Raw genomic sequence first — 18270 nt, 5'->3', positions numbered from 1 at the left:
GAATTTATGCAGCCTGAAAGATTACATATATTTCTGAAGCCATCTAAAAGCCCAATCAGTATTCAGCATAAATTCAGTCAGTAAAATTCTGCTTTCAGCCAAGGTGTAATTGAAATGCATTTCAGGTTTCTATAGTGCAAATACGTAGCAGCTGTAAAATGCACTGCTGACACCCATATAACATAAAGAATAATGAATCTGGCCCTGCAGTTAACAGTGCAATTAATGACTGGAGATGCAGTCCAGTAAACATTATTGTGAACTTAAGTCTAATGCTTCGGAGATCACACATAGTTAATGGATTGAATCAAGAATGCTTAGCAGTACTGTTAACCATACTGTCTCATGCATTGTTTTATTATGGACTGTAGACACGGGTCATTATACACAGAAATTGACCACTCACAGCAGCCTAAACTCTTCAATATCATCTGTTAGAAATAACTTACTCTAGAATAGCTAGACAAAGCAGCAATAACTTGCCGAGAATATTTACATTTTATCTGGCAAAGCACACTATATGCTAAATACATTTTTCCTTGGAGGCATAAGAAAACATATTCAGTGCACATATGATGAATAGTAGTTATGTCGTCATTATGAGCTGCAGGAACACAGAATGCGAGAATGAATTAAAGTACCCACCATGCATATGGATACACTGATTATGTAAAGAGCTTGATACTTTAGTTTGCATTTGATATATGCGGCATATACTTATAATGAAATGAGCCAGAAAATTACAACCAGTAACAGAAATAGGGTTACATCTGCTACACGAGTGTTAATGCATCAAAAAGCAGTTTTTTGTTTTTGATAACTTGTGCTCACCTTCCTTAGCAGTTCCTAAGCTTATCACCATAAATGAATTTGCAGTTATCCCTGATGTTTTATTTCTTATTTATTTATTTAGTGTAGAATGCCACACTTTTGATGAAAGGCACAGTGTGGCAGAAGAGATTGTATTTGTCTGGGAATATACTACTTTTGGTTAGTTCCTCTGGTGTAGGGCATTGTACGGATTGCTTGGTAAACCATTCCAGATATAGTTAACTATACCACAGTGAACAGTCTGAATTATAAATATGTCACCTTTTAGGAAAGGAATAGAAATCCTTTACCAAGTAAAATGATTGGAGGCACACACTTACAAGAAGATTAAGTATACCCTTGTAATCGAAGGCGCTAAGCATTCTGGTCAAAATGTGTACTGCAAGGGTGATAAGGGACATGCCTTATCAGTATATTCGACACAATTTCAACAATTTACCACCTGCTGCTTAAATTTAACAATCTTACTTTACTTTTCTTAAATCAGAAAGACTGCAGAAAACAAAGGTGCTAAAGAGCATCTAACAAAAAGCTACAAGCCACCTTTGAAATTATCTAATCAAAATTATAATAATTACTTGATTCATAGGAACTTGTCAATATGGGCCTCATTACATGTTGAGTAGTCCAAAAAAAAAACATAAAACATTGGATTATATCAACTTTCACAGTAAAACAATGACAAGCATTTTAAGGTAGAAACAAGCCATTCTACATACAGTCCTTGATCTCTAAATATACTCAGTTCATATAACCTTGGAGGTGTGGGGAAGCTTTATTATCTCCAAAGTTCAATGATCTTGCTCAAAACTCAATGAATATGTTATGATAAGTCTAAACATGATTGATGAATCCTGTTTTAGTTAAACCTTTGATGATGAAATACATATATCTCAACTCATGTGTCTTAACACTATGGAAATGCTGGAAAAGGTACTTTGCTGGGTTATTGCATTGTTTCAATTGATAAAGCATTACAAGGCCATTTTATGTTCATCAAGCTTGAATAGCTTTACTGGTCTTGATTGCCTATAAGACTATCATTTATTTGTGATACGGAATTTAGGATCAAAGTGGTACTTCAAAGCAGACTATTGTTAGTGATCTTGGTACAGGTAAAACCACTAACATAGCTGAATCGTGGTCAAATGTGGCCCCTCCAGACATGCCAGTATCACATGGCTCTGTCCCCCAAATTACCATAAAACACTGCTCAAACATATCAGTATGCATTCCATTTTCTTTCGCTACAGCAGTGATCACAGGCATTTCAATTTAATCTAACACTTTTATTTCACATTAAACAAACAAACAGTTAAACACTCACATTGTAAACAGACTTATCATGAATAAATGGTAAACTTCTTCTTGCTTGAAACTCAAATTTATTTAAAGTGCAACCCACAATAGACATTCTGGGATTCATAGTAAAATAGACTATAGTGTGGGATTCATCGTCAAATAAAATATAGTGAAATGCAAATTAGTGGCTATGTGAAAGGCACAAGATTTCAATACAGTGTGTAATGCATTTGCTAACAGCCTTGGAAAGACATAAGATGCAGGGGCAGCCCAGTATCACTGTCTGGTGAAGTGACTTGGTCAGAGTCTCACAGCAGAAAAATGATAGGTGAGGGAAATAAAACCCTGTGCTACAGGAAGAAACTCATTAATTTATTATTTATTATGAATTTTAATGTAACGTTTATTATTAATTTTATAATTTAGCTACAAATCCCATCATTGCATATCCCAGGTAGGCTTAAGATGGTCTGAGCCCCCCCCCACATGCTTCAGATGTCACAACTACAAACTGCACACAGCATCCTAAATAGCCCCAACTCCTGCCTTCCCCTTACACCCATAATTATACATTACGCACCCAATCATGACCTCAGAAACACACAACAAAACCTACTGCAGGTGACCAAGCCAAACAAAAATATTGGAAAAATACTTTACAGTCAGTCAATTGCTTATTCGTGAAACAAACTTCCATTGTCCCTTCTCTTCACTACCAAAAGTGGCAAATTCAAAAAGCAACTAAAAATTAATTTCCAACATGCATAGATCTGTACTTGTCAGGAAATTACATAATGAATCTTTCTTCTTCTCTCAGTTAACATATCTGCCCGGTATCTACCTAAACTGTCTACATATACTACTGTTTCTGCAGTTAGCACCTGTGCTATTAAATGCATCTTTGTTGTACTATGTCATGATGTTACTCTGATTTTATTTTTATTTTAGGCATTTCTACATTCCTTGTAAATAACTCAAACATACTGTTACTGCATTTTCAAAATACTGTAATTTTACCTTGTATATATTTGTATTGTATATTTCTCTCTGTTTTTGTACTGTTAAGCATCTTACAACTTGAATTGTTAGGATTTTTTCTTATTTTTTAATTATTTCCTGGAGCTTATCTCCTCGGGTCTCCGCTGAAAATGGGCTCTCTGGGACCAGTTGGACTAACCCGGCTAATAAATGTAAAAATAAATACATTTAAATAAAATATTCAAGCCATTAACACCCATAATTCCTTATGGTATCCAGAACATTTAGGGTCTGGCTTCTTTAACTAGGTGACTTACCTGCTAATAATAGACAGTATTAGAAAGGGCAAGACATTATTAACAAAATAACACTGATTGTTAATTTACGTCTTGCAGTAGTAAATTAATCACTGTGTTCATCTGCTCATAACTGTGATACATAAATGGTGTTGATGGGTATGGTGTGAAATGCTATGATGGGTGACAGGAATAATCATTGTCAATGTCTATTTATATCATGCTGTACTGGGAAAATTGCTGGCTGTTTGTTAGTAATTACGAAATAAGTAATATTTCCTCAGGTATTTAATTCTTCAATAAAACAAGTGACTTACAAACTATTGCATGGCATCAGGTAAAATCTTATATGTTGAAAACTGAAATTTATTAATTTATTAATTATAAAAATGAAAAAACTTATATGTTGAAAAAAAGAAAACTGGCTTTCATTTTTTTAACTCTTAAGTTGAACATCTTAAGATATATTTAGAGTTGCTTATATCGCTAATTATACAATTAAGCATATGTGTTCATATTTCAGTAAATATCTCACTAAATATGCACTCAGTGAGGGATTTCTTGCTGCCATGAGGAAGCTCACGTGTCTTGTTAACAAAAATATTCTAATAATATATGTCTGTGCCATCCATTTTCCAAAATATAACAGTTTGTGAAAGTTTAGCAAAAATAGAATTCTGGATTTGTGCCCATTAAAGTATATTATAGTACTGATGGAATAAATGACTATGAAAACACTATTTTCACTGTAAAGAATACTTCTTACTAATAGCACTGCTATTTGTGCAGTTTTCTAGCATTTATTGTTAGCAAACTATTTACATTTGTCTAATCTTATGCCTCTTAAGTTTATTTTTCAGAAAATGCACTAAAATGGGTTGTCGATTGGCATGATGGTTAAGGTGTTTACCTTACAGATACAAGGTATAGGGTTTGAGCCTCATCTTCGGAAGCAGCTCTAAGCTTACTACCACATAACCCAGTATATTAGTCAACTCTATTGTAAGACACACTGATGACCCACTCAACAGACTGGTTAAGGAAATAGTCACAATAAGTGCCTAACAGGGGAAAGGCTCTGCCAGATCATACACTCACTCAAGAGATTGAACCACTAGTACCGGTATGATTCTGTCATAGACCATTTGGGCATTAATGACCTGAGACTTACCTCACTGGACTATATGAAGAGATACATGATAGAGCTTTCAGAATATGTGTCCCAGCTGGGTATGAGCCTAGCAGTAAGCAGCATTCTACATTCTCCAAGGATGATACCACAAAATAAACAGAAGAGGATTGACTTTAACAACTGGCTTAGTTAAGGGGGTCCGATAGTTGTTAGTGCAGGAGGACTTGATTGACAGCTCATGCTGCTTTGCCAGGGATGATCTGCATCTGTCCCCATCACTCTTTCAAGTATTGGCCATACCATTATCTGCCCATTTTCTGCTTGTTTTTAGGAAATTCCAGCCTGACAAACCTATTGACATAGCAAATTCTGCCGAAGATAAATAAGAGGTATTACTACTCAGTGCCTACAGTCTCAACAAGAAACTCTACTCCCTGGAAAGTCTCCTCACCCTTAAGAGTATTGACATCTTTGTAGTTACTGAGGCACGGTTTAAAGCTGCAGAAGGCACCCCAGAAATGCAAGGCTATAATGACTTTGACAAATTTTTATTTATTTATTTATTTATTTATTTGCAGTTGGTTTACCAGGATAGTCCATTGGGCCAAAAGAACCCGTTTTCAATGGAGTCCTGGGGAGAAAAGCTCCAATACAGACAAAAATTAGGTACATACAAATATAAAATACAAAAGATTGTACAGAGTAAAAACATAAAACATTTAAGTTCACAATTCAAAAGCATTCTAATCAGTACAGTATGATGAGGATAAATGAGAGGTAGGAAAAAGAAGGGGTAATGTGATAAACATCTAGAGGAGTTATTCAAGCAGACATCAAAACCTTACAGAGTAGGTAAGTTGATGGAACTTTGGTTTAAAAGGTAGAGATATGTATCAAAAATGTAAAGGATGATGAGATATATTAAATTTATGAGGGGAGAGAGCAAGAGCAGTCCCATTGGGACCTCAGGTATGTATGGAGAGAGTTTTTAAATGTGTAGCGGTTAGAGGTGGTACGAATGGTTGGTGGGAGTGAGTTCCAGAGGCGGGCAAGGTTGAAGGATAGTAGGTGTTTACCTGGGGGGTGAGATGGTTTATGGACTTCTAGTAGGTTTAGACCAAGTACTGCAAAAGTAGGGACAAGAAGTGGAGGTGTATCAATCTACATAAAAAGTAAGCACACCTCAAGATTGGTCAAACAATATAACTACTTGATATTCATCTTACCTTAGGTAAACTTCCATACCATAGCCTTGCTAGCTATAGGCTGTCAACTGTGACCTAGGATAACCATACCATGTAACCGAATGTACTGGACTCACTTACTATTCAGCCAAACATCATATTCATTGATGATTTCAACTATCCCATCGTAAACTGAGGTTCATACATGTTCAAGAATATGCAGGCTCAAAGATTCCCAGATCTTGTCAATGCAAACACCATGGAACAGCTAGTCTGCACACCTGCTAGAGATGCATATATTCTTGCTCTGGTACTCATAAATATGCTGTTGCACTCCTCTGCCCCATATTGCCGATACTGGTCAGATGAGATCACAAAGTGGTTACCCTTGAAATAATTATATAGCCCGAACTCCCAGTGAACTAAATAACCTTTAAAAACTCTTCCAGGGCTAACTATCTGAAATTAATCAATGGCATAGCTAAATTCCAACCCCCTCCAAAGTCAAAGAACACCGTGGCCCATGCAGAATTGTTCATGGAAACCCTGAATAAACATGTTAATAACTGCACAGAAACAGCAATACCAAACTGAAGTAAAATTAGGACAAACTCCAAAGGCAACCCCCCTTGCTGGGCCTCTAGTATAAATAGGTTGTACAACTAAATAAAAAATATCATGTCCAAAAATATGTTCGGCTATGCCAAACAAGAAAAAAAAACGTTCTTATCAGTCTCAACAAGCAACTCTGGAGACTAATTAAGTCCAACAAAGCCAATTTCAAAGCAAAAATAACCTCTCAGGCTAAGGATAAGCAACACAACCTTAAGCACAACACTCAATAGTGTGCTTAACTAATAGTAAATGGAACTCTCTATACTGATTTGGAGGATATAACAAATTTTCTGGCTGGTAAAATTAGTTCTGGTTTCACCATCATATCACCCCAGTTAGCCCCCAGGAAATACCCTCTACTATTCATCCTCCAACTATCACTAAAGAACAGGTCACATTTGAACTGTCCAAAGTTAAAAATACTGCATTGTTGGGTCCTGATATTATTCCAGAATTCCTACTATATAGCTTGAAATGTGGCCTGTCTGCCCCACTAGAATCTCTGTTCTGCCACAGCTTCCAGACGGGCTTTGTCTCTAGAGAATGAAGAACTGCAACAATCATCAATCTAAACCAAGAAGACCATCAACAGTTCCAGGGAAATAGAGAGGTATAAGTAAAACTAGTCTTGTATGCAAGGTCATGGGGAGAATTACTGTGGATCTGATAAACAAAGACAGGAAATCTTCAAACACTGGATCCATCCCAGTTCAGTTTCATCAAGGGTAGGTCATGCCTATTAATCCTGTTGGACTTCTTTGAGGAGGTCACTAGAACTCTGGATGAGGTCAAAATGGTACATTTGTCGACCTTACCTGGCAATGACATTTAACACAATACCTTAGTTAGGTATTACAGACAAAGTCACCCAATGGGTAGCTAAATAGCTCACAGATAGGGCATATGAAGTTAGTGTGGGGGAATCCATGTCCATGAAGAGACATAATACTAGTGGTGTCCCATAGGGCTTGGTAGTGAGATTTATTTTGTTCAAAATATAGTTCTCTGAAGTCAAAGCACATGTAGAGGGCCCTTTGCTGACCACATTTTCTGGTGACTGTGAGCTGGGTGCAATCATTAAATCCTCTAAAGATGAAGATAACTGGTGCCACAGCCATGGCCTAAAATTTAATGCATTAATGCATAATTATATCCTCTGGGTAGACAATTTGTCCTGCAAATGACAATACTGATAACACTACCTTAACAGCAGTCCCAGTGGTAAGAGACCTGAGATCTCAGGTTGACAGTAACCTGATCTTTGAACACTATGTGTCCATGGTTGTGAGAAAATCCTTATACATGGCACAAATTATGAGTAAGGACATTGCATCCAGAACTAAGGTGATCAAATTCCTGCTATACTCAACCCTTATTAGACCTATAATCAAGTATAATGCGCCCTTGTTTATGTACCTGATGGGTAATTTGCAACAGCTGGAATGGCCATAGGGGTTTCTTACTGAGAGAATATAGGGTGTAAATAACATTATCTATGTGGACTGCCTCAAAGCCCTATCTCTGTGTGTTGTCTCTTACAGACTACTGAGGGGCAATCTATGTCTATCCTACAAGATAATCCCCTTATCCATCTCTGATGGATCTGCTACACATTGGCAAAACAGTCAGTACTAAAAACATCTGATATAAACCTCACCTGTGACATAAATAAATCATACTGGAGGAGTAGTTATATATCTTTGAGCTTTTCTGTGACATAAATAAATCATACTTAAAGAGTAGGTATATATCTTACAGATTCTCTGTGACATAAATAAATCATACTGGAGGAGTAGGTATATATCTTAGTGATTCTCTGTGACACAAATAAATCATTCTGGAGGAGTAGTTGTATATCTTAGAGATTCTCTGTGACATAAATAAATCATACTGGAGGAGTAGGTATATATCTTAGAGATTCTCTGTGATATAAATAAATCATACTGGACTAGTAAGTATATATCTTAGAGCTTCTCTGTGACATAAATAAATCATGCTGGAGGAGTAGGTGTATATCTTAGAGATTAAAAGCTCTTTCATAACAATATTAAAACACAGTATGGATATATGATTGGGAAATAGCAAATTCACTCCTGGCTTGTCACCGTGTCCCTTATGGATGTAGATGCCCTAAGGAACAGGCATATATCAAAGCCATTGTAGTCCTTGGGCATTGACAGTTTGGGAAATTGGGGCATGAATAGTTATTCTTAAAAAGTTTCAGGGACCATTAGTCTAGTAACCTCCTATGAGCCTATGATCCTATGTAAGTATGTGTAGAGGCTGTTAAAGGTATACCACTCTACACAACATAGGTGTTAATGAGTTAACAGTTAAGGGGCTTACTCATCCGCACTAACTGGAGAACAAACCACTGCAGCCCAATGCCATGTTCCTGCAAAAAACAGGCTAAATTAAAAAAATGTATTTATAGTTAAAATATTATCATGACATTTGTAGACATTTTGCTCTCATAACCAAATTCTGTTTGGTACTAGCATTATGTTTTGATGAAACTCTAGCCTCCAACTTAGTATCTACATCTCTCAAATGATGATTCAATGTGTGGTAGTAGTTAAGATGCTGTGAAGGAATATAACTTTGCTGTACACTATTTCATTGAGCCTAGTGCCATCAGGCTGACTATAGAAGGTATAACAGTAGACTGTGTCTCTATGGTTTAAAAATATTTTATCTATCATATACATTAACATCTTGCTTATTACAAAAATATTATTAGGGTTCTATTGGTGTTTATATAGAGGGGTTAATAGGATGTACTGATTAGGAAATCATTCCATCCATCCATGCTTATGGAATGCATGTCACTCTGTTATCAAGCTTGTGAACAGACACTGTCATCCATGGAGACTAATATTTATAGATTTGTTTCATGCCAGGCCCAGCTTCTACTGTAGAGGTTTATAGGGATTTATCTGGTTTACAGTATTTCCAGATTGTAGTAACAGCCAGCATTGCAGCACCGACAAGTCTTGATAAGGAAGAGAGCATCAAAACACGATGAAAATACTATGAAATCTAATACTATATGAAGCAGAGCAGGGTGCATCTTGGTGCAGCAAGGGTTTTTTCACAACTAAGTGGTTTAGGTTGTGGATCGCAACAGTAGAGTGGTAGAGAGTGAGTAACTCTGCAGTTATAAGATGGAACTATGATTTAATCTATGATAGCACCGGATATCATTTTACTAATCATCCTCAGGATCCTTCTATCATAACTACTTCTGATAACTACTTCTGCTAATATTATCTACAGCATTCCTCTACTCAAACTATTTGGGTAACATAAACTCTAACCTAATTTTCAGGACTAACAAAATGATACAGTTAATACATTATCTTGAACACCTGGAAGAGCAAATACTAAATATATTTGGTACCTCTGAAGAAAAAGTTCTTCATCCACACATTCCTAAAGGCTCCTGAACAACTTCTAGATGCAGGTTTACTAGCCTTTCTTTAAGCTGGTTCTAGAGAATTAAATCCTGCATCCCCTGTCTTACTTGCTTCTCATCCCTCTGTTTTAAAGGATTATCCATAGTCTGTTTAAATGCAAACATTCTTATTAACAAATTGGTCCAATATGAAGGATAAGCCAAACCCCCACCATGTCAAAATAGTATCTTATGCTGAGACATGGTTGAAAGGTGACTTAATATTCCCCTCCACCTTTGTTCTTTTATTTTGATATTTGCCCCATGCCTGTCAACCATTAGAGTCGTCCTCTTTTTAGATGTGCCTGGAGACTATCATTTTCTCAGCCATTAAGGCTGATTGTCTCCTTTCTGGCTTCATGGTAATGAGGACATTTATTCTGACTGATCCTTTCTCCGGGTAGGAGGATATGTAACATACTTCACCATGGGTGCCACAGCACATTCCTCTATGTTAGTGTGCACACTTTTCACTTTCTCAATGAAGCCAGCTTGGTATAACACAGGTACAACCCCAGGTCACAGGCCTTCCTCCTTCCTCAGAAGGGCTGCAGCAAACTACAACCAGCCCCCTGCAGCCCAAGGTGGGTGCAACCATCTTCCCTGCATAATCACAGCTTTATCCCTCTATGGCACTAAAGCTGGCTTCCCCTAAAGCTATTAATAAAAACATATATTCAAAGTCAAAGGAGCTGGAATAGACAATGAATAGGATTTTACCTTTTAGAAACAGAGGCGGACCTTAGTCCAAAGTGAATTGCTATGGCCTTCACCACTTCCGCCAAAGACCCTAAGTGTTTATTGCTACAGATACTCCAAGGTTCAAACACTAAAATATGTTTTACAGTTATTCATTACCACAATCTTTCTCATAGGTTCATAGGCAAGTACAAGGCTATCTGCCCGAGGGCATCTATAAGCCTAGCCAGAATGTGTTGGCTTTTGCCCCCCCTTAGATTAGTTCCCTGTGCCTCTGTCCAGCAGAGCCATTGCAGTGATCCCCGGGGTAAACTTTATGTTTCCCATCCACTCATCAAGGTTTCTCTTGAAGAGTGTTAGTGAGGGGCTCTGCCTAATGTAGATTGGAATCCTGTTCCAAAGCATGAGGAGTCTCTGGGACAGGAATATATCCCTCCAGCATGTCCTATTTATTATTGTGGTGAGGTTTAGATCTCTAGAGCATGTGGCTCTCGGGGATTTGTTTTTTTTTAGGTGGAGCATGTCCATCAATTCTGGGTTGCACATGGCCTTGTAAGTCAGGCAGAGATCACCTTTGAGTAAGCGGTATGCAACCAAGTACAGCTGGAGTTTCTTCAGTCGGGTTGCAAAGGGCATCTGTTTGAGGCCAGTAATCCTCTTGGTGCAGTACTTCTGTGGTCTTTCCAGCTATTGCAGGTGTCTTGTAAGATACATCTCAAATGGGACGTTGTACTCTTTGATGGGTCTGATGAGTGATGAGTAGAGGGGCACAAAAACATCTTTTGTTCTCGATGTGAATGCTTTTGTGATTAGGTGGACATAGAAGAATTTTTAACCACCTTGGCAATATGATTATCAAAGGAGAAATTACTATCTACTTGGGTCCCCAAATCCCTTATTACATTTTCTGTATTTAGGGGACTACCACTTATGTGGTAGCTCACAGGTACTTTGTTTTTTCCAAAGGGGATGACTATGCACTTTTTGGCATTTAGCTTGAGGCCATGATTTTGACAACAGGTATCCGTCTCAGTGAGACCCTTCTGGAGGATGTCTGTATCAGCCCAAGAGTCAATTATGGCCCCCAGTTTGCAGTCGTCTGCAACATGGTCAGGCATAGTCCTTCTGTGCTTGCCTGTACCTCTGAGAAGTATATACTGAACATGAGGGGTCCCAGAACTAAGCCCTGGGGGATGCCACTTGTAACCGGTTTAGAGTTGGACCTAGAGCATGCAACTCTCACCATGTGGGTTCTATCCATGAGCCAACTGGCAACCCATCTCGTGACATAGGGGTTTATGTTCAGGCTGGTGAGCTTGTCTATAATACCAGAATGGGGAATGATGTCTAAAGCCTTTGCGAGGTCAAGGTAGGCTGTGTGGACCTCAGTGGCGGCTGGTGACTTCAAATCACAGGGGGGCTGCAGGAGACAGCTGAATGGGTGGGGTCAAGGGGGTGTGGTCAACCAGAAATGGGAGGAGCTATGCACAAAACCACAAAAAACTAACTTTAATTAAATCCTGGGTGGCAAACCATCATTATGAAAGTCCAATCAAGACAAAAATAAGTGTTGAAGAATAAAAATATTTCAATGCATTGGCTGCATGACAGCTTACTTAATATCTAGATGGAAACAAAAGGTTGTGAGGCATGAAAAAATAAATAACTTTTTAAATACATTACTGGAATGCCAGTCAAAATCAAGTATAAGAAAAACAGAAGCACTCAACTCAAACCACTTCTCCTTGCACTGCAGTTCTAATTATAATATATTCAGCTTTATTAAAGTACCAAGTAACATGCTGAAAGTAGAAATCTATGTGATGCCCCCACTTGTAAAAATGTTTCTTATCCAAAAAAGACCTGCTGCCTGACAACTTGTTTCATGGGGAAAACATGATAAAAGTAAAAATGAAAAGCAAACAAGAAACAAGCTCAAGATACATTGCTTAAAGGATTACTGTACAGGTTATCACATGATTGGCATTCTGTTTAGTTTGTAAAGTCTGTAGAGATGACTGGAAGTCTCCAACAAGTGTAATGAGCTTTTTAAAATAATGGAATCCTGTCCTTTAATACCCAAGGCTTATACATTATCTAGTCAAGTATTCTCTGCATGGCAACAACAGAAAGGCTTTCAATGTTAACACAGAGCAACAGGCACTTTGAGTAATAAGCATAAATCTGAGTAATAAGCATAAATCAACAGTACAAAATATGACAGAAACCAGACCATTCTGCAAAATCAAGGACAGATGAAAAGCCACTGTAGTACTTATGCAGTGTGTACATCCAGAGCAACAAGCATGTCACAATTTGAAATCTCTCTGGCTGACTGTGATGGCCCTGACACATTTGTCATACCTCTCAACCTCAAGAGCAAGAAATCTGGACAAAGCCATACACAGAAGTGGGACAAAGGCCCAAAAATAAGGACAATTTTTAAATATTGCTCTAATAAACTTAGAAAGATAATAGAATAGGTCTTGCATTAGTATGAATTTTCTGAAGGGTATAAAATCTGAAACTCAAATGTCTGTCATTTTCTAACTTCAGTCTTTAGTGATTTGTCACTAACAAAACACAACAAAATGGACCAAAAATGTGATGCAAAAATATTAAATAGACACACAATACAGCTGCTAACTGTCAAAGAAGGGACACTTTAATATTAGTACTGCTACCTTGAGCAGCTGACAAAATAAAAGAATCTACATGCATTTCAAGTAATCTATAACTTTGATTATTACAGTTATTTCTTAATTGTAAACCCTCCATGTTTTCTTCCAAAATTGCTATTTTTGGACAGTTGAGAGGATGGCTATGCCTAATTCTATAAAGCAATTTATTTGCATGTACCTCTCAACCTGTTAATGCAGTAAATCTGAACAAGGCCAAATATATTATATAAACAGTACTAAAATTGCTCTTGTATAAATTGAGACAGTTGATAGAACAGCTCTTACTTTAACATGCATTTTTCTGAAGGTTATGAAGTCTGAAACTTATTATTTAGTGACTTAATTCCTAAATGATTTGCCAGAAAACTACAAATTTTATGAAGAACAAACCAAAAATAAGAAGCAAAAATCTATTCATTCTTTGAAAATCTGGACAGTTGGGAGGTGTAGTTCAGCTGGGCCTGTCTGAGCCCCTGACAAAATAATGGTTGAATGGAGCCTCTGCAGCCATTCCAATGAACCATTACTTGGCTATTTCACTCCATTTACCATAAACACTAATGTGCATACTGCTTTACTTCTATGATGAGTTGGACTTCATTTGAAAGTTTTATTTTGTATTTTACAGCACAAACACTAAGTCATCTGTTAAACAAAGCAATGCAGCCTCACAATGAAAACTTAGCATTAAAACTTCTCTGCCCTTGAAACTCACATTCATCGAAATAGCATTGAAACCCACATTCAAAGAAAATACATTTTGCCAGTGGCAGATAAATATTAGGTTTGGGCTGTTTTCAAATCATAGGCCCCTTGCATCTTAAACATACATGTGCTCTTTGATACACCTTCCTCATTGTACTAAAATTATATTCCTTGTACAATACAGTACACTTGTTAGAGGGTGTTTTAAATTTGTTTTGAACATTTTTCCAGTAAGCAATGAAACAAATGGCAAAACTGCCCAGTTGAGAACATTTATCATAAAAAAGTCTACTCAGACTTCCACAGTCCACCATTATTAGTAAATATACACAATTCTACAGTCCACCATTATTAGTAAATATGCACAATTCCACAGTCCACCATTATTAGTAAATATGCACAATTCTACAGTCCACCATTATCAGTAAATATGCACAATTCTACAGTCCACCTTTATTAGTAAATATGCACAATTCTACAGTCCATTATCAGTAAATATGCACAATCTCTGAAGTAAGTCATCTAAATAATTCCACATTAAAGAAATCTGTAACTTATATTTCATGGTTTCATCGAAAAATAAAGTGTCTGTTGCCCCTCAGGAATAAATTGCATATATTACATTAAAAAATGATAAGCTAGTAATAATATTGCAAATGGATGGCAAACTGATAACAGACTCATAGTTAGTATTTTCACCAGGAGAACATTCTCAGTAGAACCCACAGCCTTCTGCATCAAAAGCAAGTACACAACCTGTTGTGCTATAGTATTAACTAGGCAAAGCAGTAGCACTAAACTTCTATTCCCCTGCAGCTCTCAGCTCCTTGTAAAATCTACTCAATACTCAACTGCATCTCAACAAACCAGGGATACATTAAACATTGCTTGTATAATCTTGGAAAGTTGATAGAGTAAAATGTTGTGTTGCCACCATACATTTTACTGCCAAGGTCCCTGAGCAAAAAACAGTCAGAGTAACATACCACTATGCCACATCAGCTGCTTTGTAAAAGAAAGGAAGACTGAAACTTAAATGGCTATCATTTAGTGAATTCAGTTCTCACCATAGCTGTCAACCTCTTAGTACAAAACACCTGGACAAACCCAGTAATGAGGGAATACAGCCCGCAAACATATTCAGTGAATTCAGTTCTTGCCATAGCTGTCAACCTTAGCACAAAAACCTGGGCCAATAATGGGGGAATACAGCCCCAAAAATAGGGACAAATTTAAAATATTCATCTTATAAACTTAGAAAATTGCTAGAAAAAAAGGTTGTGCTACTATGTATTCTGAAGAACATGAAGTTTGAAATTCAAATGCCGGTCAATTTTACTGTGGACAGAACAAAAACAATTTTCAGCAGAGACGCAGGGATTAATACTGCAGACACGTCTTTGTAAAATGGTAGGGCACCAGAGCAAATCCACACAAACACAGGGAGAAGATGCAGACTCCAAACAGAAGCCACCCCAACCAAGAATCAAACCAGAAAACCTATAGCTGTGAGGCAACAATACTACCACTGCACCAGCAAATATGCAAGGAATTGAACATTCAGAAACCTGAAGTCTGAAATTCAAATGCCTGTCAATTTTACTGCGGACAGAACAAAAACAATTTTCAGCGGAGACGCAGGGATTAATACTGCAGACACGTCTTTGTAAAATGGCAGGGCATCAGAGCAAATCCACACAAACACAGGGAGAAGATGCAGACTCCACACAGAAACCACCCCAACCAAGAATCAAACCAGAAAACCTATAGCTGTGAGGCAACAATACTACCACTGCACCATCAAATATGCAAAGAATTAAACATTCAGAAACCTGAAGTCTGAAATTCAAATGCCTGTCAATTTTACTGCGGACAGAACAAAAACAATTTTCAGCAGGGATTAATACTGCAGACACATCTTTGTAAAATGGCAGGGCACCAGAGCAAATCCACACAAACACAGGTAGGAGATGCAGACTCCACACAGAAGCCACCCCAACCAAGAATCAAACCAGAAAACCTATAGCTGTGAGGCAACAATACTACCACTGCACCATCAAATATACAAGGAATTAAACATTCAGAAACCTGAAGTCTGAAATTCAAATGCCTGTCAATTTTATTTAACATTTGTTAATCAGGACAGTCTGACTTGGAACAAAAAAACAATTTTCAGCAGAGGCCCAGGAAGAAATAATGCAGACATACCTTTGTAACATGGGAGGACACAAAAGCAAACCCACACAAACACAGGGAGAAGATACAGAAAAAGGAACCCCAGCCAAGAATCAAACCTGAGAACCTGCAGCTGTGAGGCAACAATGCTACCAGTGCAACATCAAATAAAAGCAAACCCACACAAACACAGGGAGAAGATAACAGACCCCACAAATAAGGAACCCCAGCCAAGAATCAAACCTGAGAACCTGCAGCTGTGAGGCAACAATGCTACTACTACACCATCAAATATCAAGCATTGCAGCATTTACAAATCACAGATATTATGAGGAACAGATCAGATCGAATATGAGGCAAAAATCTGCAATTTTTTTTAGAAATGGTGGTGGGTAGGGAACTCAAGTCTTTAACACCTGCATACAGGGTACAGGGTTCAAGCCTGAGGTATTCCCTACCACACACACACACACACACACACACACACCAGTATAACAGCACCATACACACACCAGTATAACAGCACCATACACACACACACCAGTATAACAGCACCATACACACACACACCAGTGTAACAGCACCATACACACTCCAGTATAACAGCACCATACACACTCCAGTATAACAGCACCATACACACACTCCAGTATAACAGCTCCATACACACTCCAGTATAACAGCACCATACACACTCCAGTATAACAGCACCATACACACACACACACTCCAGTATAACAGCACCATACACACACTCCAGTATAACAGCACCATACACACTCAATTCAATATAAAAGCACCATACACACTCAATTCAATATAAAAGCACCATACACACTCAATTCGATATAAAAACACCATACACACTCAATTCCATATAAAAGCACCATACACACTCAATTCCATATAAACATTGTAAAAAAGCACCATACACTTACCTATCTGTTCTCCATAATATATCCTGCCCGCGCAAATACTCCACAGACCCGCGAGATCCCAAGCAAAGCTCCTTCCCGATGAGATGAGACTGTCCTGACTGCTGCTGTTGCAGTCTGGACCCCCTGCCAGACTGCCTGGAGCATGTGCATACAGTCGGACTACTGCATGCTGCATAAAGTTTAAAAAATTTTTAAATTTTTTTTTTTTTTTTTTTCTATTTTTATTTTGAGGGCTGCAGTCCCTGGTGGACCTCCTTTCCCTCATCTAAAGCCTTGGTAATTGCCTCAAAGAAGTCCACCAGGTTTAGGAGGCATGATCTGCTCTTAACAAAGCCAAACTGAGTAGGGTCCAATGTGTGGAGGTTCCCAATGTCTCTGTTAATGAGTTCCATGATGATGCACTCCATAGCCTTGCAGACTAGGCTAGTCAGGCTTATAGGGCGATAGTTCCTGGGGTCCGTTGTGGCTCCATCTTTGTGGAATGGGATAACTGTTGCTGTGCGCCATCCTATGGGTACATAACCTGTAGATAGGCTAAGTTTGAACCATGTGTTTAGTTGAGGGGTTAGTTCATTTTGGAGCTCATGTAAGACATAGCCTGGGACACCATCCGGTCCCATTGAAGCTGTTTTAACCTGTGTGTTAGTGATTGCCGGGGCTCTACATTCTTCTGGTATGGTTATGGGCCCTTTAGGGTGTGGGAGGGGGGTGAACCTTTTTCTGCCAGAAGGTTGGCAATATCAGTCGGTTCAGTGTATTTTGTGCTATTCTGCACTAACTCAGAGCAGATCTGAGTTTCCACATAGGTTCTTGACATAGCTAAAGAATGCTCTGTGGTTATCTTTGGAGTCCTTGGCAATTTTTCTTTTGAAGCTCGCCTTGGATGATTTTATGAGGGATAGTAGTTTCTTGCTGATACTGATCAAGGAGGTCTTTCCTTCTTGGGATTTTACTCTTTTCTGTACTAGTTTCCTCCTTCTATTAGTACAGCTTGTTTATGGCAAGGGTCCACAGAGACTGGTTTTTCTTTCTCTTGGAGGAGTCTTGTTTGTTTTTGGGGGATAGCACAATTCATGCATTCATGCAGGTGCTCATAGAGTGCCTTTGTAAGGGATTCTGCAGCTTGGAGACTGTTGTCCTTTAGCATGGGGGCTGTGAACCTTTCCACCTCAGTCTTAAGTAACGTGAAGTTTGCTTTTGAAATGTTTTTCATGGTGGTTTCCTTGATTGGGAGTGGAGGAGGATTGTGGATATCCAGAGTGATTAGTCTATGGTCTGAT

This window comes from Protopterus annectens, chromosome 10.part0, assembly GCF_019279795.1.
Source record: "Protopterus annectens isolate FY-2018-M chromosome 10.part0, PAN1.0, whole genome shotgun sequence".
Classification (NCBI taxonomy): Eukaryota; Metazoa; Chordata; order Ceratodontiformes; family Protopteridae; genus Protopterus; species Protopterus annectens.
This window is presented reverse-complemented; position numbering follows the sequence as displayed.